Source organism: Salmo salar, chromosome ssa06 (genome assembly GCF_905237065.1).
Source record: "Salmo salar chromosome ssa06, Ssal_v3.1, whole genome shotgun sequence".
Taxonomy (NCBI): Eukaryota; Metazoa; Chordata; class Actinopteri; order Salmoniformes; family Salmonidae; genus Salmo; species Salmo salar.
In genome coordinates this window covers 80,059,204-80,085,299 of record NC_059447.1, presented here as the reverse complement: position 1 = coordinate 80,085,299, position 26,096 = coordinate 80,059,204, and the positions used below count along the sequence as shown (strand labels likewise).

The following is a 26,096-nucleotide window of genomic DNA, read 5'->3' as shown; positions in this document are numbered from 1 at the left end:
ACAGTATTGTGGGCTGTACTAACACAGTATGGTGGGTTGTACTAACACAGTATTGTGGGATGTACTAACACAGTATGGTGGGTTGTACTAACACAGTATTGTGGGTTGTACTAACACAGTATAGTGGGGTTGTACTAACACAGTATGGTGGGGTTGTATAGTGGGGTTGTACTAACACAGTATGGTGGGTTGTACTAACACAGTATGGTGGGTTGTACTAACACAGTATTGTGGGTTGTACTAACACAGTATTGTGGGTTGTACTAACACAGTATGGTGGGGTTGTGCTGACATAGTATGGTGGGGATGTACTGACACAGTATGGTGGGGTTGTACTAACACAGTATGGTGGGGTTGTACTAACACAGTATGGTGGGTTGTACTAACACAGTATGGTGGGGTTGTGCTAACACAGTATAGTGGAGTTGTACTAACACAGTATGGTGGGTTGTACTAACACAGTTTATGGGGTTGTGCTAACACAGTATGGTGGGTTGTACTAACAGTTTAGTGGGGTTGTACTAACACAGTATGGTGGGGTTGTACTAACACAGTACAGTGGGGTTGTACAAACACAGTATAGTGGGGTTGTACTAACAGTTTAGTGGGGTTGTACTAACACAGTATGGTGGGGTTGTACTAACACAGTTTAGTGGGGTTGTACTAACACAGTATAGTGGGGTTGTACTAACAGTTTAGTGGGGTTGTACTAACACAGTATGGTGGGGTTGTACTAACAGTTTAGTGGGGTTGTACTAACACAGTTTAGTGGGGTTGTACTAACACAGTTTAGTGGGGTTGTACTAACAGTTTAGTGGGGTTGTACTAACAGTTTAGTGGGGTTGTACTAACACAGTTTAGTGGGGTTGTACTAACACAGTTTAGTGGGGTTGTACTAACACAGTATAGTGGGATTGTACTAAGTCAGTATGGTGGGGTTGTGCTAACACAGCAGAGGGGGGTTGTGCTAACACAGTATGGTGGGGTTGTACTAAGACAGTATGGTGGGGTTGTACTAACACAGTATAGTGGGGTTGTACTAACACAGTATGGTGGGGTTGTACTAACACAGTATAGTGGGGTTGTACTAACACAGTAGTGGGGTTGTATAGTGGGGTTGTACTAACGCAGTTTGTGGGGTTGTACTAACACAGTATAGTGAGGTTGTGCTAACACAGTATAGTGGGGTTGTGCTAACACAGTATAGTGGGGTTGTATTGTGGGGTTGTACTAACACAGTATGGTGGGGTTGTACTAACACAGTATAGTGAGGTTGTGCTAACACAGTAGTGGGGTTGTATTGTGGGGTTGTACTAACACAGTATAGTGGGGTTGTACTAAAACAGTATAGTGGGGTTGTATAGTGGGGTTGTACTAACACAGTATGGTGGGGTTGTACTAACTCAGTATAGTGGGGTTGTACTAACACAGTATAGTAGGGTTGTACTAACACAGTGTAGTGGGGTTGTACTAACACAGTATAGTGGGGTTGTACTAACACAGTATAGTAGGGTTGTACTAACACAGTGTAGTGGGGTTGTACTAACACAGTATAGTGGGGTTGTACTAACACAGTATAGTGGGGTTGTGCTAACACAGTATAGTGGGGTTGTGCTAACACAGTATAGTGGGGTTGTACAAACACAGTATAGTGGGGCTGTACTAAAACAGTATAATGGGGTTGTGCTAACACAGTATAGTTTGGTTGAATTAACACAGTATGGTGGGGTTGTGCTAACACAGTATAGTGGGGTTGTTCTAACACAGTGTAGTGGGATTGAATTTTGGGGTTGTACTAACACAGTATAGTGAGGTTGTATAGTGGGGTTGTACTAACACAGTATGGTGGGGTTGTACTAACACAGTATAGTGGGGTTGTACTAACACAGTATAGTGGGGTTGTACTAACACAGTATAGTGGGGTTGTACTCAAACAGTACAGTGGGGTTGTACTAACAGTATAGTGGGGTTGTACTAACAAAGTATGTTGGGGTTGAACTAACACAGTTTAGTGGGGTTGTACTAACACAGTATAGTGGGGTTTTACTGACACAGTATGGTGGGGTTGTGCTAACACAGTATAGTGGGGTTGTAGTAACACAGTATGGTGGGGTTGTATAGTGGGGTTGTACTAACACAGCATGGTGGGGTTATAGTTACACAGTATAGTGGGGTTGTACTAACACAATATGGTGGGGTTGTATAGGGGGGTTGTACTAACACAATATGGTGGGGTTGTATTAACACAGTATGGTGGGTTTGTACTAACAGTTTAGTGGGGTTGTACTAACACAGTATGGTGGGTTGTACTAGCACAGTATAGTGGGGTTGTACTAACACAGTATAGTGGGGTTGTACTAACAGTTTAGTGGGGTTGTACTAACACTGTATGGTGGGGTTGTGCTAACAGAGTTTAGTGGGGTTGTACTAACACAGTATAGTGGGATTGTACTAAGTCAGTATGGTGGGGTTGTATTAACACAGTATAGTGGGGTTGTACTAACACAGTGTAGTGGGGTTGTGCTAACACAGTATAGTGGGGTTGTACTAAGACAGTATGGTGGGGTTGTATTAACACAGTATAGTGGGGTTGTACTAACACAGTATAGTGGGGTTGTACTAACACAGTACGGTAGGGTTGTACTAACACAGTATAGTGGGGTTGTACTAACACAGTATAGTGGGGTTGTACTAACACAGTTTGGTGGGGTTGTACTAACACAGTATAGTGAGGTTGTGCTAACACAGTATAGTGAGGTTGTATAGTGGGGTTTTGCTAACACAGTATAGTGGGGTTGTGCTAACACAGTATAGTGAGGTTGTATTGTGGGGTTGTACTAACACAGTATGGTGGGGTTGTAATAACACAGTATGGTGGGGTTGTGCTAACACAGTATAGTGGGGTTGTATATTGGGGTTGTGCTAACACAGTAGTGGGGTTGTATTGTGGGGTTGAACTAGCACAGTATGGTGGGGTTGTACTAACACAGTATAGTGGGGTTGTACTAACACAGTTTGTGGGGTTGTACTAACACAGTATAGTGAGGTTGTGCTAACAAGGTATAGTGGGGTTGTGCTAACACAGTATAGTGAGGTTGTATTGTGGGGTTGTACTAACACAGTTTAGTGGGGTTGTACTAACACAGTTTAGTGGGGTTGTACTAACAGTTTAGTGGGGTTGTACTAACAGTTTAGTGGGGTTGTACTAACACAGTTTAGTGGGGTTGTACTAACACAGTTTAGTGGGGTTGTACTAACACAGTATAGTGGGATTGTACTAAGTCAGTATGGTGGGGTTGTGCTAACACAGCAGAGGGGGGTTGTGCTAACACAGTATGGTGGGGTTGTACTAAGACAGTATGGTGGGGTTGTACTAACACAGTATAGTGGGGTTGTACTAACACAGTATGGTGGGGTTGTACTAACACAGTATAGTGGGGTTGTACTAACACAGTAGTGGGGTTGTATAGTGGGGTTGTACTAACGCAGTTTGTGGGGTTGTACTAACACAGTATAGTGAGGTTGTGCTAACACAGTATAGTGGGGTTGTGCTAACACAGTATAGTGGGGTTGTATTGTGGGGTTGTACTAACACAGTATGGTGGGGGTTGTACTAACACAGTATAGTGAGGTTGTGCTAACACAGTAGTGGGGTTGTATTGTGGGGTTGTACTAACACAGTATAGTGGGGTTGTACTAAAACAGTATAGTGGGGTTGTATAGTGGGGTTGTACTAACACAGTATGGTGGGGTTGTACTAACTCAGTATAGTGGGGTTGTACTAACACAGTATAGTAGGGTTGTACTAACACAGTGTAGTGGGGTTGTACTAACACAGTATAGTGGGGTTGTACTAACACAGTATAGTAGGGTTGTACTAACACAGTGTAGTGGGGTTGTACTAACACAGTATAGTGGGGTTGTACTAACACAGTATAGTGGGGTTGTGCTAACACAGTATAGTGGGGTTGTGCTAACACAGTATAGTGGGGTTGTACAAACACAGTATAGTGGGGTTGTACTAAAACAGTATAATGGGGTTGTGCTAACACAGTATAGTTTGGTTGAATTAACACAGTATGGTGGGGTTGTGCTAACACAGTATAGTGGGGTTGTTCTAACACAGTGTAGTGGGATTGAATTTTGGGGTATTACTAACACAGTATAGTGAGGTTGTATAGTGGGGTTGTACTAACACAGTATGGTGGGGTTGTACTAACACAGTATAGTGGGGTTGTACTAACACAGTATAGTGGGGTTGTACTCAAACAGTACAGTGGGGTTGTACTAACAGTATAGTGGGGTTGTACTAACAAAGTATGTTGGGGTTGAACTAACACAGTTTAGTGGGGTTGTACTAACACAGTATAGTGGGGTTTTACTGACACAGTATGGTGGGGTTTTACTGACACAGTATGGTGGGGTTGTGCTAACACAGTATAGTGGGGTTGTAGTAACACAGTATGGTGGGGTTGTATAGTGGGGTTGTACTAACACAGCATGGTGGGGTTATAGTTACACAGTATGGTGGGGTTGTATAGTGGGGTTGTATAGTGGGGTTGTACTAACACAATATGGTGGGGTTGTATAGTGGGGTTGTATAGGGGGGTTGTACTAACACAATATGGTGGGGTTGTATTAACACAGTATGGTGGGTTTGTACTAACAGTTTAGTGGGGTTGTACTAACACAGTATGGTGGGTTGTACTAGCACAGTATAGTGGGGTTGTACTAACACAGTATAGTGGGGTTGTACTAACAGTTTAGTGGGGTTGTACTAACACTGTATGGTGGGGTTGTGCTAACAGAGTTTAGTGGGGTTGTACTAACACAGTATAGTGGGATTGTACTAAGTCAGTATAGTGGGGTTGTATTAACACAGTATAGTGGCGTTGTACTAACACAGTATAGGGTGGTTGTACTAACACAGTACGGTAGGGTTGTACTAACACAGTATAGTGGGGTTGTACTAACACAGTATAGTGGGGTTGTACTAACACAGTTTGGTGGGGTTGTACTAACACAGTATATTGAGGTTGTGTTAACACAGTATAGTTAGGTTGTATAGTGGGGTTTTGCTAACACAGTATAGTGGGGTTGTGCTAACACAGTATAGTGAGGTTGTATTGTGGGGTTGTACTAACACAGTATGGTGGGGTTGTAATAACACAGTATGGTGGGGTTGTGCTAACACAGTATAGTGGGGTTGTATATTGGGGTTGTGCTAACACAGTAGTGGGGTTGTATTGTGGGGTTGAACTAGCACAGTATGGTGGGGTTGTACTAACACAGTATAGTGGGGTTGTACTAACACAGTTTGTGGGGTTGTACTAACACAGTATAGTGAGGTTGTGCTAACAAGGTATAGTGGGGTTGTGCTAACACAGTATAGTGAGGTTGTATTGTGGGGTTGTACTAACACAGTATGGTGGGGTTGTACTAACACAGGTTGTGCTAACACAGTGTAGTGAGGTTGTATAGTGGGGTTGTGCTAACACGGTAGTGGGGTTGTATTGTGGGGTTGAACTAACACAGTATAGTGGGGTTGTGCTAACACAGTTTAGTGGGGTTGTACTAACACAGTATGGTGGGTTGGACTAACACAGTATGGTGGGGTTGTACTAACACAGTATAGTGGGGTTGTGTAATGGGTTTGTACTAACACAGTATGGTGGGGTTGTACTAACACAGTATAGTGGAGTTGTACTAACACAGTATAGTGGGGTTGTATAATGGGGTTGTACTAACACAGTGTAGTGGGGTTGTACTCACACAGTATGGTGGGGTTGTACTAACACAGTATGGTGGGGTTGTACTAACACAGTATGGTGGGGTTGTGCTAACACAGTATGCTGGGGTTGTACTAACACAGTATAGTGGGGTTGTACTAACACGGTATAGTGGGGTTGTACTAACACAGTATAGTGGGGTTTTACTAACACAGTATAGTGGGGTTGTGGTAACACAGTTTAGTGGGGTTGTACTTTCAAAATTTAGTGGGGTTGTGCTAACACAGTATGATGGGCTTGTGCTAACACAGTATGGTGGGGTTGTGCTAACACAGTTTAGTGGGGTTGTGCTAACACAGTATAGTGGGGTTGTGCTAACACAGTATAGTGGTGTTGTATAGTGGGGTTGTACTAACACAGGATGGTGGGGTTGTATAGTGGGTTTGTACTTACACAGTATAGTGGGGTTGTTCTAACACAGTATGATGGGGTTGTACTAACACAATATAGTGGGGTTGTATAGTGGGGTTGAACTAACACAGTATAGTGGGGTTGTGCTAACACAGAATAGTGGGGTTGTACTAACACAGTATAGTGGGGTTGTACTAACACAGTATAGTGGGGTTGTACTAACACAGTTTGGTGGGGTTGTACTAACACAGTATAGTGAGGTTGTATAGTGGGGTTTTGCTAACACAGTATAGTGGGGTTGTGCTAACACAGTATAGTGAGGTTGTATTGTGGGGTTGTGCTAACACAGTATGATGGGCTTGTGCTAACACAGTATGGTGGGGTTGTACTAACACAGTTTAGTGGGGTTGTACTAACACAGTATAGTGAGGTTGTATAGTGGGGTTTTGCTAACACAGTATAGTGGGGTTGTGCTAACACAGTATAGTGAGGTTGTATTGTGGTGTTGTACTAACACAGTATGGTGGGGTTGTGCTAACACAGTATGGTGGGGTTGTGCTAACACAGTATAGTGGGGTTGTATATTGGGGTTGTGCTAACACAGTAGTGGGGTTGTTTTGTGGGGTTGAACTAGCACAGTATGGTGGGGTTGTACTAACACAGTATAGTGGGGTTGTACTAACACAGTGTAGTGGGGTTGTGCTAACACAGTATAGTGGGGTTGTACTAAGACAGTATGGTGGGGTTGTATTAACACAGTATAGTGGGGTTGTACTAACACAGTATAGTGGGGTTGTACTAACACAGTACGGTAGGGTTGTACTAACACAGTATAGTGGGGTTGTACTAACACAGTATAGTGGGGTTGTACTAACACAGTTTGGTGGGGTTGTACTAACACAGTATAGTGAGGTTGTGCTAACACAGTATAGTGAGGTTGTATAGTGGGGTTTTGCTAACACAGTATAGTGGGGTTGTGCTAACACAGTATAGTGAGGTTGTATTGTGGGGTTGTACTAACACAGTATGGTGGGGTTGTAATAACACAGTATGGTGGGGTTGTGCTAACACAGTATAGTGGGGTTGTATATTGGGGTTGTGCTAACACAGTAGTGGGGTTGTATTGTGGGGTTGAACTAGCACAGTATGGTGGGGTTGTACTAACACAGTATAGTGGGGTTGTACTAACACAGTTTGTGGGGTTGTACTAACACAGTATAGTGAGGTTGTGCTAACAAGGTATAGTGGGGTTGTGCTAACACAGTATAGTGAGGTTGTATTGTGGGGTTGTACTAACACAGTATGGTGGGGTTGTACTAACACAGGTTGTGCTAACACAGTGTAGTGAGGTTGTATAGTGGGGTTGTGCTAACACGGTAGTGGGGTTGTATTGTGGGGTTGAACTAACACAGTATAGTGGGGTTGTGCTAACACAGTTTAGTGGGGTTGTACTAACACAGTATGGTGGGTTGGACTAACACAGTATGGTGGGGTTGTACTAACACAGTATAGTGGGGTTGTGTAATGGGTTTGTACTAACACAGTATGGTGGGGTTGTACTAACACAGTATAGTGGAGTTGTACTAACACAGTATAGTGGGGTTGTATAATGGGGTTGTACTAACACAGTGTAGTGGGGTTGTACTCACACAGTATGGTGGGGTTGTACTAACACAGTATGGTGGGGTTGTACTAACACAGTATGGTGGGGTTGTGCTAACACAGTATGCTGGGGTTGTACTAACACAGTATAGTGAGGTTGTACTAACACAGTATAGTGGGGTTGTACTAACACAGTATAGTGGGGTTTTACTAACACAGTATAGTGGGGTTGTGGTAACACAGTTTAGTGGGGTTGTACTTACAAAATTTAGTGGGGTTGTGCTAACACAGTATGATGGGCTTGTGCTAACACAGTATGGTGGGGTTGTGCTAACACAGTTTAGTGGGGTTGTGCTAACACAGTATAGTGGGGTTGTGCTAACACAGTATAGTGGTGTTGTATAGTGGGGTTGTACTAACACAGGATGGTGGGGTTGTATAGTGGGTTTGTACTTACACAGTATAGTGGGGTTGTTCTAACACAGTATGATGGGGTTGTACTAACACAATATAGTGGGGTTGTATAGTGGGGTTGAACTAACACAGTATAGTGGGGTTGTGCTAACACAGAATAGTGGGGTTGTACTAACACAGTATAGTGGGGTTGTACTAACACAGTTTGGTGGGGTTGTACTAACACAGTATAGTGAGGTTGTATAGTGGGGTTTTGCTAACACAGTATAGTGGGGTTGTGCTAACACAGTATAGTGAGGTTGTATTGTGGGGTTGTGCTAACACAGTATGATGGGCTTGTGCTAACACAGTATGGTGGGGTTGTACTAACACAGTTTAGTGGGGTTGTACTAACACAGTATAGTGAGGTTGTATAGTGGGGTTTTGCTAACACAGTATAGTGGGGTTGTGCTAACACAGTATAGTGAGGTTGTATTGTGGGGTTGTACTAACACAGTATGGTGGGGTTGTGCTAACACAGTATGGTGGGGTTGTGCTAACACAGTATAGTGGGGTTGTATATTGGGGTTGTGCTAACACAGTAGTGGGGTTGTTTTGTGGGGTTGAACTAGCACAGTATGGTGGGGTTGTACTAACACAGTATAGTGGGGTTGTACTAACACAGTTTGTGGGGTTGTACTAACACAGTATAGTGAGGTTGTGCTAACAAGGTATAGTGGGGTTGTGCTAACACAGTATAGTGAGGTTGTATTGTGGGGTTGTACTAACACAGTATGGTGGGGTTGTACTAACACAGGTTGTGCTAACACAGTGTAGTGAGGTTGTATAGTGGGGTTGTGCTAACACGGTAGTGGGGTTGTATTGTGGGGTTGAACTAACACAGTATAGTGGGGTTGTGCTAACACAGTTTAGTGGGGTTGTACTAACACAGTATGGTGGGTTGGACTAACACAGTATGGTGGGGTTGTACTAACACAGTATAGTGGGGTTGTGTAATGGGTTTGTACTAACACAGTATGGTGGGGTTGTACTAACACAGTATAGTGGAGTTGTACTAACACAGTATAGTGGGGTTGTATAATGGGGTTGTACTAACACAGTGTAGTGGGGTTGTACTCACACAGTATGGTGGGGTTGTACTAACACAGTATGGTGGGGTTGTACTAACACAGTATGGTGGGGTTGTTCTAACACAGTATGCTGGGGTTGTACTAACACAGTATAGTGGGGTTGTACTAACACAGTATAGTGGGGTTGTACTAACACATTATAGTGGGGTTTTACTAACACAGTATAGTGGGGTTGTGGTAACACAGTTTAGTGGGGTTGTACTTACAAAATTTAGTGGGGTTGTGCTAACACAGTATGATGGGCTTGTGCTAACACAGTATGGTGGGGTTGTGCTAACACAGTTTAGTGGGGTTGTGCTAACACAGTATAGTGGGGTTGTGCTAACACAGTATAGTGGTGTTGTATAGTGGGGTTGTACTAACACAGGATGGTGGGGTTGTATAGTGGGTTTGTACTTACACAGTATAGTGGGGTTGTGCTAACACAGTATGATGGGGTTGTACTAACACAGTATAGTGGGGTTGTATAGTGGGGTTTTGCTAACACAGTAGTGGGGTTGTATTGTGGGGTTGAACTAACACAGTATAGTGGGGTTGTGCTAACACAGAATAGTGGGGTTGTACTAACACAGTATAGTGGGGTTGTACTAACACAGTATAGTGGGGTTGTACTAACACAGTTTGGTGGGGTTGTACTAACACAGTATAGTGAGGTTGTATAGTGGGGTTTTGCTAACACAGTATAGTGGGGTTGTGCTAACACAGTATAGTGAGGTTGTATTGTGGGGTTGTGCTAACACAGTATGATGGGCTTGTGCTAACACAGTATGGTGGGGTTGTACTAACACAGTTTAGTGGGGTTGTACTAACACAGTATAGTGAGGTTGTATAGTGGGGTTTTGCTAACACAGTATAGTGGGGTTGTGCTAACACAGTATAGTGAGTTTGTATTGTGGGGTTGTACTAACACAGTATGGTGGGGTTGTGCTAACACAGTATGGTGGGGTTGTGCTAACACAGTATAGTGGGGTTGTATATTGGGGTTGTGCTAACACAGTAGTGGGGTTGTATTGTGGGGTTGAACTAGCACAGTATGGTGGGGTTGTACTAACACAGTATAGTGGGGTTGTACTAACACAGTTTGTGGGGTTGTACTAACACAGTATAGTGAGGTTGTGCTAACAAGGTATAGTGGGTTTGTGCTAACACAGTATAGTGAGGTTGTATTGTGGGGTTGTACTAACACAGTATGGTGGGGTTGTACTAACACAGGTTGTGCTAACACAGTATGATGGGCTTGTGCTAACACAGTATGGTGGGGTTGTACTAACACAGTTTAGTGGGGTTGTACTAACACAGTATAGTGAGGTTGTATAGTGGGGTTTTGCTAACACAGTATAGTGGGGTTGTGCTGACACAATATAGTGAGGTTGTATTGTGGGGTTGTGCTAACACAGTATGATGGGCTTGTGCTAACACAGTATGGTGGGGTTGTACTAACACAGTTTAGTGGGGTTGTGCTAACACAGTATAGTGGGGTTGTGCTAACACAGTATAGTGGTGTTGTATAGTGGGGTTGTACTAACACAGGATGGTGGGGTTGTATAGTGGGTTTGTACTTACACAGTATAGTGGGGTTGTGCTAACACAGTATGATGTCGTTGTACTAACACAGTATAGTGGGGTTGTACTAACACAGTATAGTGAGGTTGTATTGTGGGGTTGTACTAACACAGTGTGGTGGGGTTGTGCTAACACAGTTTAGTGGGGTTGTAGTAACACAGTTTGGTGGGGTTGTAGTAACACCGTTTGGTGGGGTTGTACTAACACAGTATAGTGGGTTTGTACTAACACAGTACAGTGGGGTTGTGCTAACACAGTATGATGGGGTTGTGCTAACACAGTATAGTGGGGTTGTGCTAACACCGTATGGTGGGGTTGTACTAACACAGTATAGTGGGGTTGTAGTAACACAGTTTGGTGAGGTTGTACTAACACAGTATAGTGGCTTTGTACTAACACAGTATGGTGGGATTGTACTAACACAGTTTAGTGGGGTTGTGCTAACACAGTATAGTGGGGTTGTACTAACAGTTTAGTGGGGTTGTACAAACACAGTAGAGTGGGGTTGTGCTAACACCGTATGGTGGGGTTGTACTAACACAGTATAGTGGGGTTGTACGAACAAAGTATGGTGGGGTTGTAGAGTGGGGTTAAGCTAACACAGTATAGTGGGGTTGTGCTAACACTGTATAGTGAGGTTGTATAGTGGGGTTGTACTAACACAGTATAGTGGGGTTGTATATTGGGGTTTTACGAACACAGTATCGTGGGGTTGAACTAACACAGTATAGTGGGGTTGTACTAACACAGTATAGTGGGGTTGTACTAACACAGTATAGTGGGGTTGTACTCAAACAGTATAGTGGGGTTGTACTAACACAGTATAGTGGGGTTGTACTAACACAGTATAGTGGGGTTGTGCTAACACAGTATAGTGGGGTTGTGCTAACACAGTATAGTGGGGTTGTGCTAACACAGTATAGTGAGGTTGTATTGTGGGGTTGTACTAACACAGTATGGTGGGGTTGTACTAACACAGGTTGTGCTAACACAGTATGGTGGGGTTGTACTAACACAGTTTAGTGGGGTTGTACTAACACAGTATAGTGAGGTTGTATAGTGGGGTTTTGCTAACACAGTATAGTGGGGTTGTGCTGACACAATATAGTGAGGTTGTATTGTGGGGTTGTGCTAACACAGTATGATGGGCTTGTGCTAACACAGTATGGTGGGGTTGTACTAACACAGTTTAGTGGGGTTGTGCTAACACAGTATAGTGGGGTTGTGCTAACACAGTATAGTGGTGTTGTATAGTGGGGTTGTACTAACACAGGATGGTGGGGTTGTATAGTGGGTTTGTACTTACACAGTATAGTGGGGTTGTGCTAACACAGTATGATGTCGTTGTACTAACACAGTATAGTGGGGTTGTACTAACACAGTTTGGTGGGGTTGTACTAACACAGTATAGTGAGGTTGTGCTAACACAGTATAGTGAGGTTGTATTGTGGGGTTGTACTAACACAGTGTGGTGGGGTTGTGCTAACACAGTTTAGTGGGGTTGTAGTAACACAGTTTGGTGGGGTTGTAGTAACACCGTTTGGTGGGGTTGTGCTAACACAGTTTAGTGGGGTTGTACTAACACAGTATAGTGGGGTTGTAGTAACACAGTTTGGTGAGGTTGTACTAACACAGTATAGTGGGTTTGTACTAACACAGTACAGTGGGGTTGTGCTAACACAGTATGATGGGGTTGTGCTAACACAGTATAGTGGGGTTGTGCTAACACCGTATGGTGGGGTTGTACTAACACAGTATAGTGGGGTTGTAGTAACACAGTTTGGTGAGGTTGTACTAACACAGTATAGTGGCTTTGTACTAACACAGTATGGTGGGATTGTACTAACACAGTTTAGTGGGGTTGTGCTAACACAGTATAGTGGGGTTGTACTAACAGTTTAGTGGGGTTGTACAAACACAGGATAGTGGGGTTGTACGAACAAAGTATGGTGGGGTTGTAGAGTGGGGTTAAGCTAACACAGTATAGTGGGGTTGTGCTAACACTGTATAGTGAGGTTGTATAGTGGGGTTGTACTAACACAGTATAGTGGGGTTGTATATTGGGGTTTTACGAACACAGTATCGTGGGGTTGAACTAACACAGTATAGTGGGGTTGTACTAACACAGTATAGTGGGGTTGTACTAACACAGTATAGTGGGGTTGTACTCAAACAGTATAGTGGGGTTGTACTAACACAGTATAGTGGGGTTGTACTAACACAGTATAGTGGGGTTGTGCTAACACTGTATAGTGGGGTTGTGCTAACACAGTATAGTGGGGTTGTGCTAACACAGTATAGTGGGGTTGTGCTAACACAGTATAGTGGGATTGTACTAACACAGTATAGTGGGGTTGTTCTAACACAGTATAGTGAGGTTGTATAGTGTGGTTGTACTAACACAGTATGGTGGGGTTGTACTAACTCAGTATAGTGGCGTTGTACTAACACAGTATAGTGGGGTTGTACTAACACAGTGTAGTGGGGTTGTACTAACACAGTGTAGTGGGGTTGTACTAACACAGTATAGTGGGGTTGTACTAACACAGTATGGTGGGGATGTACTAAAACAGTATAGTGGGGTTGTACTAACACAGTATAGTTTGGTTGTACTAACACAGTATAGTGGGGTTGTACTAAAACAGTATAGTGGGGTTGTATAGTGGGGTTGTGCTAACACAGTATAGTGGGGTTGTGCTAACACAGTGTAGTGGGGTTGTTCTAACACAGTACAGTGGGGTTGAATTTTGGGGTTGTACTAACACAGTATAGTGAGGTTGTATAGTGTGGTTGTGCTAACACAGTGTGGTGGGGTTGTACTAACTCATTATTGTGGGGTTGTATAGTGTGGTTGTGCTAACACAGTGTGGTGGGGTTGTACTGACACAGTATGGTGGGGTTGTGCTAACACAGTATAGTGGGGTTGAACTAACACAGTATGGTGGGGTTGTACTCACACAGTATGGTGGGGTTGTACTGACACAGTATGGTGGGGTTGTGCTAACACAGTATAGTGGGGTTGTACTAACACAGTATGGTGGGGTAGTATAGTGGGGTTGTACTAACACAGTATGGTGGGGTTGTACTAACACAGTATAGTGGGGTTGTAGTAACACAGTATGGTGGGGTTGTACTAACACAGTATAGTGGGGTTGTACTAACACAGTATGGTGGGTTTGTACTAACTCAGTATAGTGGCGTTGTACTAACACAGTATAGTGGGGTTGTACTAACACAGTGTAGTGGGGTTGTACTAACACAGTGTAGTGGGGTTGTACTAACACAGTATAGTGGGGTTGTACTAACACAGTATGGTGGGGTTGTACTAACACAGTATAGTGGGGTTGTAGTAACACAGTATGGTGGGGTTGTACTAACACAGTATAGTGGGGTTGTAGTAACACAGTATGGTGGGGTTGTACTAACACAGTATAGTGGGGTTGTACTAACACAGTATGGTGGGATTGTACTAACACAGTATATTGGGGTTGTACTAACACAGTATGGTGGGTTTGTGCTAACACAGTATAGTGGGTTTGTACTAACACAGTATATTGGGGTTTTACTGACACAGTATGGTGGGGTTGTGCTAACACAGTATGGTGGGGTTGTATAATGGGGTTGTATAGTGGGGTTGTACTAACACAATATGGTGGGGTTGTATAGTGGGGTTGTATCGGGGGGTTATACTAACACAGTATAGTGGGGTTGTATAGTGGGGTTGTATAGGGGGGTTGTACTAACACAGTATAGTCGGGTTGTACTAACACAGTTTGGTGGGGTTGTACTAACACAGTGTGGTGGGGTTGTACTAACACAGTATAGTGGGGTTTTACTAACACAGTATGGTGGGGTTGTACTAACACTGTATGATGGGGTTGTACTAACACAGTATAGTGGGGTTGTACTCACACAGTATAGTGGGGTTGTATAGTGGGGTTGTACTAACACAGTATAGTGGGGTTGTACTAAAACAGTATAGTGGGGTTGTACTAACACAGTATAGTGGGGTTGTACTGTAACAGTATAGTGGGGTTGTGCTAACACAGTATAGTGGGGTTGCACTAACACAGTATAGTGGGGTTGTACTAACACAGTATAGTGGGGTTGTACTAAAACAGTATAGTGGGGTTGTGCTAACACAGTATAGTGGGGTTGTATAGTGGGATTGTACTAACTCAGTATAGTGGGGTTGTACTTACACAGTGTAGTGAGGTTGTATAGTGGGGTTGTGCTAACACAGTATAGTGGGATTGTATTTTGGGGTTGTACTAACACAGTATAGTGAGGTTGTATAGTGGGGTTGTACTAACACAGTATAGTGGGGTTGTGCTAACAAAGTATAGTGGGGTTGTGCTAACACAGTATAGTGGGGTTGTATAGTGGGATTGTACTAACTCAGTATAGTGAGGTTGTATAGTGGGGTTGTACTAACACAGTATAGTGGGGTTGTACTAACACAGTATAGTGGGGTTGTACTAACTCAGTATAGTGGGGTTGTATAGTGTGGTTGTGCTAACACAGTGTGGTGGGGTTGTACTGACACAGTATGGTGGGGTTGTAATAACACAGTATAGTGGGGTTGAACTAACACAGTATGCTGGGGTTGTACTCACACAGTATGGTGGGGTTGTACTAACACAGTATGGTGGGGTTGTATAGTTTGGTTGTGCTAACACAGTGTGGTGGGGTTGTACTGACACAGTATGGTGGTGTTGTGCTAACACAGTATAGTGGGGTTGTATAGTGGGGTTGTACTAACACAGTATGGTGGGGTTGTACTAACACAGTATGGTGGGGTTGTAGTAACACAGTATGGTGGGGTTGTACTAACACAGTATAGTTTGGTTGTACTAACACAGTATGGTGGGTTTGTGCTAACACAGTATAGTGGGTTTGTACTAACACAGTATATTGGGGTTTTACTGACACAGTATGGTGGGGTTGTGCTAACACAGTATGGTGGGGTTGTATAATGGGGTTGTATAGTGGGGTTGTACTAACACAATATGGTGGGGTTGTATAGTGGGGTTGTATCGGGGGGTTGTACTAACACAGTATAGTGTGGTTGTATAGTGGGGTCTATAGGGGGGTTGTACTAACACAGTATAGTGGGGTTGTGCTAACACAGTATAGTGGGGTTGTACTAACACAGTATGGTGGGTTTGTCCTAACACAGTGTGGTGGGGTTGTACTAACACTGTATGATGGGGTTGTACTAACACAGTATAGTGGGGTTGTACTCACACAGTATAGTGGGGTTGTATAGTGGGGTTGTACTAACACAGTATAGTGGGGTTGTACTAAAACAGTATAGTGGGGTTGTACTAACACAGTATAGTGGGGTTGTACTGTAACAGTATAGTGGGGTTGTGCTAACACAGTATAGTGGGGTTGCACTAACACAGTATAGTGGGGTTGTACTAACACAGTATAGTGGGATTGTATTTTGGGGTTGTACTAACACAGTATAGTGAGGTTGTATAGTGGGGTTGTACTAACACAGTATAGTGGGGTTGTGCTAACAAAGTATAGTGGGGTTGTGCTAACACAGTATAGTGGGGTTGTATAGTGGGATTGTACTAACTCAGTATAGTGAGGTTGTATAGTGGGGTTGTACTAACACAGTATAGTGGGGTTGTGCTAACAAAGTATAGTGGGGTTGTGCTAACACAGTATAGTGGGGTTGTATAGTGGGATTGTACTAACTCAGTATAGTGGGGTTGTACTAACACAGTATAGTGGGGTTGTACTAACACAGTATAGTGGGGTTGTATAGTGGGATTGTACTAACTCAGTATAGTGGGGTTGTACTAACACAGTGTAGTGAGGTTGTATAGTGGGGTTGTGCTAACACAGTATAGTGGGATTGTATTTTGGGGTTGTACTAACACAGTATAGTGAGGTTGTATAGTGGGGTTGTGCTAACAAAGTATAGTGGGGTTGTGCAAACACAGTATAGTGGGGGTTTATAGTGGGATTGTACTAACTCACTGTGTTAGCACAACCCCACTATACTTTGTTAGCACAACCCCACTATACTGTGTTAGTACAACCCCACTATACAACCCCACTATTTTGGGGTTGTACTAACACAGTATAGTGAGGTTGTATAGTGGGGTTGTACTAACACAGTATAGTGGGGTTGTGCTAACAAAGTATAGTGGGGTTGTGCAAACACAGTATAGTGGGGTTTTATAGTGGGATTGTACTAACTCAGTATAGTGGGGTTGTACTAACACAGTATAGTGGGATTGTACTAACACAGTATAGTGGGGTTGTATAGTGGGATTGTACTAACTCAGTATAGTGGGGTTGTACTAACTCAGTATAGTGGGGATGTACTAACACAGTATAGTGGGGTTGTATTAACACAGTGTAGTGGGGTTGTACTAACACAGTGTAGTGGGGTTGTGCTAACACTGTATAGTGATGTTCTATTAACACATTATGGTGCGGTTGTGCTAACACAGTATAGTGGGGTTGTGCTAACACAGTATAGTGGTGTTGTGGTAACACATGTGGTGGGGTTGTGCTAACAAAGTATGGTGGGTTTGTACTAACTCAGTATAGTGGGGTTGTGCTAACACAGTATAGTGGGGTTGTATAGTGGGGTTGTACTAACACTGTTTAGTGGGGTTGTACTAACTCAGTATAGTGGGGTTGTACTAACACAGTATAGTGGGGTTGTACTAACACAGTGTAGTGGGGTTGTACTAACACAGTATAGTGGGGTTGTACTAACACCGTATGGTGGGGTTGTGCTAACACAGTATAGTGGGGTTGTATAGTGGGGTTGTACTAACACAGTTTAGTGGGGTTGTACTAACACAGTATAGTGGGGTTGTACTAAAACTGTATTGTGGGGTTCTACTAACACAGTATGGTGGGGTTGTATAGTGGAGTTGTACTAACACAGTATTGTGGGGTTGTGCTAACACAGTATGGTGGGGTTGTGCTAACACAGTATGGTGGGGTTGTGCTAACACAGTATAGTGGGGTTGTACTAACACAGTATAGTTGGGTTGTACTAACACTGTATGGTGGGGTTGTACTAACACATTATGGTGGGGTTGTACTAACACAGTATAGTGGGTTGTGCTAACACAGTTTAGTGGGGTTGACCTAACAAAGTTTAATGGGGTTGTGCTAACACAGTATGATGGGGTTGTGCTAACACAGTATAGTGGGGTTGTACTAACACAGTATAGTTGGGTTGTACTAACACAGTATGGTGGGGTTGTGCTAACACAGTTTAGTGGGGTTGTGCTAACACAGTTTAGTGGGGTTGTGCTAACACAGTATAGTGGGGTTGTGCTAACACAGTATAGTGGTGTTGTATAGTGGGGTTGTACTAACATAGTATGGTGGGGTTGTATAGTGGGGTTGTACTAACACAGAATAGTGGGGTTGTGCTAACACAGTATGATGGGGTTGTACTAACACAGTATGGTGGGGTTGTACTTACACAGTATGGTGGGGTTGTATACTGGGGTTGTGCTAACACAGTAGTGGGGTTGTATTGTGGGGTTGAACTAACACAGTATAGTGGGGTTGTGCTAACACAGTATAGTGGGGTTGTACTAACACAGTATGGTGGGGTTGTACTAACACAGTATGGTATGGTTGTATATTGGGGTTGTGCTAACACAGTAGTGGGGTTGTATTGTGGGGTTGAATTAACACAGTATAGTGGGGTTGTGCTAACACAGTATAGTGGGGTTGTACTAACACAGTTTGGTGGTGTTGTACTAACACAGTATAGTGAGGTTGTTGTAACACATTATAGTGGGGTTGTGCTAACACAGTGTAGTGAGGTTGTATAGTGGGGTTGTACTAACAGTTTAGTGGGGTTGTACAAACACAGTAGAGTGGGGTTGTGCTAACACAGTATAGTGGGGTTGTGCTAACACAGTATGATGGGGTTGTGCTAACACAGTATGGTGGGGTTGTACTAACACAGAATAGTGGGGTTGTATAGTGGGGTTGTGCTAACACAGTATAGTGGGGTTGTGCTAACACAGTATAGTGGGGTTGTGCTAACACAGTATGGTGGGGTTGTACTAACACAGAATAGTGGGGTTGTATAGTGGTGTTGTGCTAACACAGTATAGTGGGGTTGTGCTAACACTATAGTGAGGTTTTAAAGTGGGGTTGTACTAACACAGTATAGTGGGGTTGTATTTTGGGGTTGTACTAACACAGTATAGTGGGGTTGTGCTAACACAGTATAGTGGGGTTGTACTAACACAGTATGGTGGGGTTGAACTAACACAGTATAGTGGGGTTGTACTAACACAGTATAGTGGGGTTGAACTAGCACAGTATGGTGGGGTTAAACTAACACAGTATAGTGGGGTTTCACTAACACAGTATAGTGGGGTTGTACTAGCACAGTATAGTGGGGTTGTGCTATCACAGTATAGTGGGGTTGTGCTAACACTGTATAGTGATGTTCTACTAACACTGTATAGTGGGGTTGTACTAACACTGTATGATGGGGTTGTACTAACACAGTATAGTGGGGTTGTACTCACACAGTATAGTGGGGTTGTACTCACACAGTATAGTGGGGTTGTACTCACACAGTATAGTGGGGTTGTACTAACACAGTATTGTGGGGTTATACTAACACAGTATAGTGGGGTTGTGCTAACACAGTATAGTGGGGTTGTGCTAACACAGTATAGTGGTGTTGTACTAACACAGTATAATGGGGTTTTATAGTGGGGTTGTACTAACACAGTATAGTGGGGTTGAATAGTGGGGTTGTGCTAACACAGTATAGTTTGGTTGAATTAACACAGTATAGTGGGGTTGTTCTAACACAGTGTAGAGAGGTTGTATAGTGGGGTTGTGCTAACACAGTATAGTGGGATTGTATTTTGGGGTTAAACTAACACAGTATAGTGAGGTTGTATAGTGGAGTTGTACTAACACAGTGTAGTGGGGTTGTACTAACACAGTATAGTGGGGTTGTACTAACACAGTATAGTGGGGTTGTGCTAACACAGTATAGTGGGGTTGTGGTAACACAGTATGGTGGGGTTGTACTAACACAGTATAGTGGGGTTGTGCTAACACAGTATAGTGGGGTTGTACTAACACAGTATAGTGGGGTTGTACTAACTCAGTATGGTGGGGTTGTATAGTGGAGTTGTACTAACACAGTATAGTGGGGTTGTATAATGGGCTTGTACCAACACAGTATGGTGGGGTTGTGCTAACACAGTATAGTGGGGTTGAACTAACACAGTATGGTGGGGTTGTATAGTGGGGTTGTACTAACACAGTATGGTGGGGTTGTACTAACACATTATAGTGGGGTTGTACTAACACAGTATGGTGGGTTTGTGCTAACACAGTGTGGTGGGGTTGTACTGACACGGTATGGTGGGGATGTGCTAACACAGTATAGTGGGGTTGTAGTAACACAGTATGGTGGGGTTGTATAGTGGGGTTTTATAGTGGGGTTGTACTAACACAATATGGTGGGGTTGTATAGTGGGGTTGTATAGTGGGGTTGTACTAACACAATATGGTGGGGTTGTACTGACACAGTATGGTGGGGCTGTGCTAACACAGTATAGTGGGGTTGTAGTAACACAGTATGGTGGGGTTGTACTTACACAGTATAGTGGGGTTGTATAGTGGGGTTGTGCTAACACAGTAGTGGGGTTGTGCTAACACAGTATAGTGGGGTTTTACTAACACAGTATAGTGGGGTTGTACTAACACAGTATGGTGGGGTTGTACTGACACAGTATGGTGGGGCTGTGCTAACACAGTATGGTGGGGTTGTACTTACACAGTATAGTGGGGTTGTAGTAACACATTATGGTGGGTTTGTATAGTGGGGTTGTAGTAACACAGTATAGTGGGGTTGTGCTAACACAGTATGGTGGGGTTGTACTTACACAGTATGGTGGGGTTGTACTTACACAGTATAGTGGGGTTGTATAGTGGGGTTGTGCTAACACAGTAGTGGGGTTGTATGGTGGGGTTGAACTAACACAGAATAGTGGGGTTGTGCTAACAAAGTATAGTGGGGTTGTACTAACACAGTATGGTGGGGTTGTACTAACACAGTATGGTGGGGTTGTATATTGGGGTTGTACTAACACAGTGTAGTGGGGTTGAACTAACACAGTATAGTGGGGTTGAACTAACACAGTATAGTGGGGTTGTACTAACACAGTATAGTGGGGTTGTACTAACACGGTATGTTGGGGTTGTGCTAACACAGTATAGTGGGGTTGTACTAACACAGTTTAGTGGGGTTGTACTAACAGTATAGTGGGGTTGTACTAAAAGTGTATTGTGGGGTTCTACTAACACAGTATGGTGGGGTTGTAGGGTGAGGTTGTACTAACACCGTATGGTGGGGTTCTGCTAACACAGTATAGTGGGGTTGTAGTAACACAGTATAGTGGGGTTGTAGTTACACAGTATGGTGGGGTTGTATAGTGGGGTTGTATAGTGGGGTTGTACTAACACAATATGATGGTGTTGTATAGTGGGGTTGTATAGTGGGGTTGTACTAACACAGTATGGTGGGGTTGTAGTTACACAGTATGGTGGGGCTGTATAGTGGGGTTGTATAGTGGGGTTGTACTAACACAATATGGTGGTGTTGTATAGTGGGGTTGTATAAGGGGGTTGTACTAACTCAGTATAGTGGGGTTGTACTAACACAGTATAGTGGGGTTGTGCTAACACAGTATGGTGGGGTTGTACTAACACAGAATGGTGGGGTTGTGCTAACACAGTATAGTGGGGTTGTGCTAACACAGTATGGTGGGGCTGTACTAAAACAGTATAGTGGGGTTGTTCTAAAACAGTATAGTGGGGTTGTACTAACACTGTATGATGGGGTTGTGCAAACACAGTATAGTGGGGTTGTACTAACACAGTATAGTGGGTTTTGTGCTAACACAGTATAGGTGGGTTGTACTAACAGAGTATGGTGGGGTTGTACTAAAACAGTATAGTGGGGTTGTACTAACACTGTATGATGGGGTTGTGCTAACACAGTATAGTGGGGTTGTATAGTGGGGTTGTACTAACACAGTATAGTGAGGTTGTATAGTGGGGTTGTACTAACACAGTATATTGGGGTTGTGCTAACAAAGTATGGTGGGGTTTTACTAACACAGTATGGTGGGTTTACTAACACAGTATGGTGCGGTTGTACTAACACAGTATAGTGGGGTTGTGCTAACACAGTATAGTGGGGTTGAACTAACACAGTATAGTGGGGTTGAACTAACACAGTATAGTGGAGTTGTACTAACACAGTGTAGTGGGGTTGAACTAACACAGTATAGTGGGGTTGAACTAACACAGTATAGTGGGGTTGTACTAACACAGTTTAGTGGGGTTGTACTAACACAGTATAGTGGGGTTGTACTAAAAGTGTATTGTGGGGTTCTACTAACACAGTATGTTGGGGTTGTAGGGTGAGGTTGTACTAACACAGTATGGTGGGGTTTTACTGACACCGTATGGTGGGGTTCTGCTAACACAGTATAGTGGGGTTGTAGTAACACAGTATAGTGGGGTTGTAGTTACACAGTATGGTGGGGTTGTATAGTGGGGTTGTATAGTGGGGTTGTACTAACACAATATGGTGGTGTTGTATAGTGGAGTTGTATAGTGGGGTTGTATAGTGGGGTTGTACTAACACAGTATGGTGGGGTTGTAGTTACACAGTATGGTGGGGTTGTATAGTGATGTTGTATAGTGGGGTTGTACTAACACAATATGGTGGTGTTGTATAGTGGGGTTGTATGGGGGGTTGTACTAACTCAGTATAGTGGGGTTGTACTAACACAGTATAGTGGGGTTGTGCTAACACAGTATGGTTGTGTTGTACTCACACAGAATGGTGGGGTTGTGCTAACACAGTATAGTGGGGTTGTGCTAACACAGTATGGTGGGGCTGTACTAAAACAGTATAGTGGGGTTGTTCTAAAACAGTATAGTGGGGTTGTACTAACACTGTATGATGGGGTTGTGCAAACACAGTATAGTGGGGTTGTACTAACACAGTATAGTGGGTTTGTGCTAACACAGTATAGGTGGGTTGTACTAACAGAGTATGGTGGGGTTGTACTAAAACAGTATAGTGGGGTTGTACTAACACTGTATGATGGGGTTGTGCTAACACAGTATAGTGGGGTTGTATAGTGGGGTTGTACTAACACAGTATAGTGAGGTTGTATAGTGGGGTTGTACTAACACAGTATGTTGGGGTTGTGCTAACAAAGTATGGTGGGGTTGTACTAACACAGTATGGTGGGTTTACTAACACAGTATGGTGCGGTTGTACTAACACAGTATAGTGGGGTTGTGCTAACACAGTATAGTGGGGTTGAACTAACACAGTATAGTGGGGTTGAACTAACACAGTATAGTGGGGTTGTACTAACACAGTGTAGTGGGGTTGAACTAACACAGTATAGTGGGGTTGAACTAACACAGTATAGTGGGGTTGTACTAACACAGTATAGTGGGGTTGTACTAACAAGGTATGTTGGGGTTGTGCTAACACAGTATAGTGGGGTTGTACTAACACAGTTTAGTGGGGTTGTACTAACACAGTATAGTGGGGTTGTACTAAAAGTGTATTGTGGGGTTCTACTAACACAGTATGGTGGGGTTGTAGGGTGAGGTTGTACTAACACAGTATGGTGGGGTTTTACTGACACCGTATGGTGGGGTTCTGCTAACACAGTATAGTGGGGTTGTAGTAACACAGTATAGTGGGGTTGTAGTTACACAGTATGGTGGGGTTGTATAGTGGGGTTGTATAGTGGGGTTGTACTAACACAATATGGTGGTGTTGTATAGTGGAGTTGTATAGTGGGGTTGTATAGTGGGGTTGTACTAACACAGTATGGTGGGGTTGTAGTTACACAGTATGGTGGGGTTGTATAGTGGGGTTGTATAGTGGGGTTGTACTAACACAATATGGTGGTGTTGTATAGTGGGGTTGTATGGGGGGGTTGTACTAACTCAGTTTAGTGGGGTTGTACTAACACAGTATAGTGGGGTTGTGCTAACACAGTATGGTGGGGTTGTACTCACACAGAATGGTGGGGTTGTGCTAACACAGTATAGTGGGGTTGTGCTAACACAGTATGGTGGGGCTGTACTAAAACAGTATAGTGGGGTTGTTCTAAAACAGTATAGTGGGGTTGTACTAACACTGTATGATGGGGTTGTGCAAACACAGTATAGTGGGGTTGTACTCACACAGTATCGTGGGGTTGTATAGTGGGGTTGTATGGTGGGGTTGTATAGTGGGGTTGTGCTAACACAGTATAGTGGGGTTGTACTAAAACAGTATAGTGGGGTTGTGCTAACACAGTATAGTGGGGTTGTACTAACACAGTATAGTGGGGTTGTACTAAAACAGTATAGTGGGGTTGTATTTTGGGGTTGTACTAACACAGTATAGTGAGGTTGTATAGTGGGGTTGAACTAACACAGTATAGTGGGGTTGTACTACCATAGTATAGTTGGGTTGTGCTAACACAGTATAGTGGGGTTGGGCTAACACAGTATAGTGGGGTTGTACTAACACAGTATGGTGGGGTTGTATAGTGGGGTTGTACTAACACAGTATAGGGGGTTTTACTAACACAGTATGGTGGGGTTGTATAGTGGGGTTGTACTAACACAGTAAGATGGGGTTGTGCCAACACAGTATAGTGGGGTTGTGCTAACACAGTATGATGGGGTTGTGCTAACACAGTATGGTGGGGTTGTAGTAACACAGTATGGTGGGGTTTATAGTGGGGTTGTACTAACACAATATGGTGGGGTTGTGCTAACACTGTATAGTGGGGTTGTACTAACACAGTATAGTGGGGTTGTATAGTGGGGTTGTGCTAACACAGTATAGTGGGGTTGTATAGTGGGATTGTACTAACACAGTATGATGGGGTTGTGCTAACACAGTATAGTGGGGTTGTACTAACACAGTATGGTGGGGTTGTATAGTGGGGTTGTACTAACACAGTATGATGGGGTTGTGCTAACTCAGTATAGTGGGGTTTTACTAACACAGTATAGTGGGGTTGTACTAACACAGTATAGTGGGGTTGTACTAACACAGTATAGTGGGGTTGTACTAACACAGTATAGTGGGGTTGTACTAACACAGTATAGTGGGGTTGTACTAACACAGTATGGTGGAGTTGTATTGTGGGGTTGTACTAACACAGTATGGTGCGGTTGTATAGTGGGGTTATACTAACACAGTATAGTGTGATTGTGCCAACACAGTGTGGTGGGGTTGTACTGACACAGTATGGTGGGGTTGTGCTAACACAGTATAGTGGGGTTGTACTGACACAGTATGGTGGGTTTGTATAGTGGGGTTGTACTAACACAGTATGATGGGGTTGTGCTAACACAGTATAGTGGGGTTGTACTAACACAGTATGGTGGGGTTGTATAGTGGGGTTGTACTAACACAGTAAGATGGGGTTGTGCCAACACAGTATGGTGGGGTTGTACTAACACAGTATAGTGGGGTTGTGCTAACACAGCATAGTGGGGTTGTATTGTGGGGTTGAACTTATACAGTATGGTGGTGTTATGCTAACACAGTATAGTGGGGTTGTGGTAACACAGTGTGGTGGGGTTGTGCTAACACAGTATGGTGGGGTTGTGCTAACTCAGTATAGTGGGGTTGTGCTAACTCAGTATAGTGGGGTTGTACTAACACAGTGTAGTGGGGTTGTACTAACACAGTATAGTGGGGTTGTGCTAACACAGTGTAGTGGGGTTGTACTAACACAGTATAGTGGGGTTGTACTAACACAGTATAGTGGGGTTGTACTAACACGGTATGGTGGGGTTGTGCTAACACAGTATAGTGGGGTTGTATAGTGGGGTTGTACTAACACTGTTTAGTGGGGGTTGTACTAACACAGTATAGTGGGGTTGTACTAAAAGTGTATTGTGGGGTTCTACTAACACAGTATTGTGGGGTTGTATAGTGGGGTTGTACTAACACAGTATGGTGGGGTTGTATTGTGGGGTTTTACTAACACAGTATGGTGGGGTTGTATTGTGGGGTTGTGCTAACACAGTCTAGTGGAGTTGTACTAACACGATATGGTGGGGTTGTATAGTGTGGTTGTGCTAACACAGTGTGGTGGGGTTGTACTGACACAGTATGGTGGGGTTGTGCTAACACAGTATGGTGGGGTTGTAGTAACACAGTATGGTGGGG

At 43.6% G+C, this 26,096-nt stretch overlaps 1 protein-coding gene and 1 pseudogene across 1 annotated transcript in view; one reads left to right on the top strand and one right to left on the bottom strand.

Moving 5' to 3' along the window:
- Positions 1 to 26,096, top strand: part of LOC106608148 (disks large-associated protein 2-like) — a 777,756-nt gene that overhangs the window by 401,144 nt on the left and 350,516 nt on the right.
- The window catches only part of LOC123743499 (myelin transcription factor 1-like protein), a 136,913-nt pseudogene that overhangs the window by 3,350 nt on the left and 107,467 nt on the right, over positions 1 to 26,096 (bottom strand).